Below are 3730 nucleotides of genomic sequence, written 5' to 3' on the forward strand. Positions count from 1 at the left end.
GTGTCTAGGCGGTAGAGTCGAACTCGCTCCCTTATATACTCAACGCACCTACGTACTTAAGTTCTCATATTTATTCCTATTTATGGGATAATTTGTATTTCATTTTAATAGTTTGGTGTTTTTATAGTGGATGTAGGATTATGAGGTTCTGGTTGGGACTTAATTGAGAAAAAAAAATAAGTTATGTTAAATCTGAAAAAATTACGTGTTTCTAATTACGCTTTTTTATTTCGGACTTTTCTATTATAATATGAAAATAATACTTATAAATATTTACTTTATAATATGAAAATATCTTATAAATCTTTAAAAACTATTTCACAAAAGACTACGAAATCTGTATTGATTATTGCAGTTCCTTATTAGATTGTTTATAATTAAGGCATTTATAATCAATTGTCCCATAAGATATACTAGTATTTTATGAACTATTCACACGAGTTTTGTTATATAGAATTATATGTTGAATATATCTCTAGTTTTTCCTATTTAGCTATCGGCGTTACACTGAAAAATGTAGTGAATTTACAAAGCTCTGAAAGTTTATTGGTTTTTTATCATTGCTTCTTATCGTGTAATAAAATGTAATTGTTAAACATGTCATTATTTTGTTCACGTCATCAGAACTAATCCACTCAATAGCGGTTCGTATGAAAATATGAGTTTGCATTAAGCCGACGAAATAAATATTTGGTGCGATAAGTTTTACAATGTATGTTAAAAATGGGGAAATAAAGAGCTATTTAATATCAATAAGTAGTAAAAAGTGTTTATCTATATAAAAAAATGAATCGCTAAATGTGTTGGTAAGCGCAAAACTCGAGAACGGCTGAACCGATTTTGTTTTTTTTATTTGAAGCACGAGGATGTTTCTTATTGAGAGAAAACGTAAACATGTAACACGAGCGAAGCCGGGACGGACCGATAGTTTTAAATAAATAGATTGTAAACATATAAAATTATGTTTTTCGTGTAGTATTTAATGATTTTCAACTTTATATAAGACTCAAAATTGAAATTTCAAATAGGAAAATATAAACGTGCAAAACAATCGTTTTGCCTCTCGTTATCATGAACATAATGCTAAGCGTAATAATTTTAAAACGGCTTAGCCAATATGAGCTTTTTCGTTACTTTTACGTTTACAAGTTAACATTTTACTTATATTTTAAGAAAATGGAATGTCCTTTATATCATGACCACAAAAAAATGATTATATGAGGTTTTCTATGAATACTAGCTGTGCCCCGCGGTTTTACCCGCATTGCTACGCTCCTGTCTCTCTTTGCGGGATGATATATGGCTTATAGCCTTTCTTGATGAATAGATTATCTAACACTGAAAGAATTATTGAAATCGGACCTCTAGTTCGTGTGTTTAACGCGTCCAAACAAACAAACTCTTCAGCTTTATTATATTAGTATAGTACTAGCTGTCCCGACAAGCGTTGTTCAGTCTTACTCTTATTACTTAGGGGTATGTGAAATATATTTTGGCCGAATCTCAGATCTACCCAATAGGCACACAAAATTTCATGAGAATCGGTCCTGCCGTTTCGGAGTAGTATGGTATGGTATTGTGACATGGGAATTTAATATCTTATATAATAAAAAGGAATCGCTAAATGTGTTGGTAAGAGCAAAACTCGAGAACGGCTAAACCGATTTCGTTAATTTTTTTTTTAATAATATTCCTTAAAGTACGAACATGGTTCTCATGGAGAGAAAACGTAAAAATGTACCATGGGCGAATCTGGGGCGGACCGCTAGTAATATATAGCGATTTTCAACTAGCAACAGATATTCTCGTATTAAGCATATATCAGTTAAACCGTATAAAGGTTCAAGGACTACAAATCATAAGTGATGTAGGCAGAACTAAAATTACTGCATAAACATGAAATTATGCATACATTACAACTTGAGCTAACAACGATCGCGTATTTACCCGCGCTTCTATTGGAGCCTCGAATTAACGCTGTTGTGAAAGTAAAATGTATTTTGGCGACTAATAACGCCTTTTTTATTTAGAGTTTAGTTTTTTATTGAATAAAGTGTCTGTGAATCACATACACAACTATGTCTAAACATAAAAAAATTGTTGTGTGGTTTTATGAAACCACGGTAAAAGTGAAACTGTTCGAACGGTTCCGAACACTGCTTTGTGTAGCGCATGTCGCGTGACGGTTGGCTGCCGAGTAGGTATACCTACTCGGCAGCGCAGATACACGCGACATGCGCTACACAGACCAAAACGTTTGAGACGATGTAATAAAAGTTTCACTTTAAAATTGAATTTTAGTTATATGGATTTTTTATGATAACATAATTGTCGTTGCAATACCAGGGCGATATCATTTTTACTTTTAAATTCAATGTTATGTTAAATATTTGATGACTTATTTGTAAATTGAAGTAGTACTGGCTAAAAAGGGAATTATTTTGTGTTATATGCAGGTACCCTATTAAAACTGTACTATGAAACATATGATTCATTCAGATGCCTGGTTCATGTAGGCAAATATTTTGAATACAATCGAATATTATTGAAATAACTAATTTTCTATGTCTAATTATAATACAATTTATCGAAATTATCTCATTTATGAAGTACGATGACATCAGAAACCCTGTGCAAAACATGATGGATTTGCATGATGTTAGTGCTAAGTTACTATACACGTATAAATAATATATTAAATTATTTTTTTATTATTATATATAAAATATCAGACGAGACGTATTTAACGAGATCAAGTTGTAGAGAAAAGCCATTAATCTTATACTCATATTTTATAAATTTAAATAGCTTTCATACTTAGTTATTTTAGGATCCCACGTGCAATTTGACGAAACGTACTGTACACAGTACAACGTAGTGTAGTAACAACTGATACAATATATTGTCAAAACTAAAGAGCGTGTGTGCCGAGCACACGTGTCAGAAGTGAAACTTTTTTGGCAAAATTCAAAAAAAGATACCAAAATCGTCGCCTTACCATGACGTGACGGTATTACAATGACGCGACCTTGAAATTTTACTCTCAACGTGACTAAAGAAGTTTCACTTCAAAAAAGAAATAATTTATTAATCTTCGATATAAATGGCGAGTTTGATTTTCTTACAAACACTGCACTATATTTTAAAATCTGCTGTAAGAAACCCCGTTCCCATTAAATGTTTTAAATTAACAGAAATCAACCTATCTATTTATTTAATGGTATGATTATAGTAACTACAACCTAGAAATAAATTTTAGATTAAATAAAATAGAGTTTATTCCATTTTAAACGTAAATAAAATTTGAATTCAATAAATTAAATATATTATATAAAATTTTTTGAAATACTATACATTTATACAAGTTATGTAATAAATAACATAAATATAAACAAATAAACAGTGAAAAAGTGAGCTTATTAGTAATAATTTTTTGACATCGTTATCGATACATATTCGAAGATCACCCTTTGATCAAACCATACCTTTTGTAGGGCAAATAGTTTTTGTAAATAATATTAATGATTGTCTTCACATTTCATAAAAAAAGAAACAGTAAATATTTAGTTATTATTGAGAGTGTAGATGGTCTACGCGCTTGCTACGAAGGGATCTACGAAAGTAAAATAGACCTACGGCATGAGCGATAACGCGGCATTATTTGAAGCTAATAAAATCCACAAAATTTTTATAAATATAATATTTATATTTATTTTTTATTATTATTTAT

This window comes from Colias eurytheme, chromosome 5 (genome assembly GCF_061535395.1).
Source record: "Colias eurytheme isolate Ceu_HAF_F1 chromosome 5, ilColEury1 Martin Lab GWU primary, whole genome shotgun sequence".
NCBI lineage: Eukaryota > Metazoa > Arthropoda > Insecta > Lepidoptera > Pieridae > Colias > Colias eurytheme.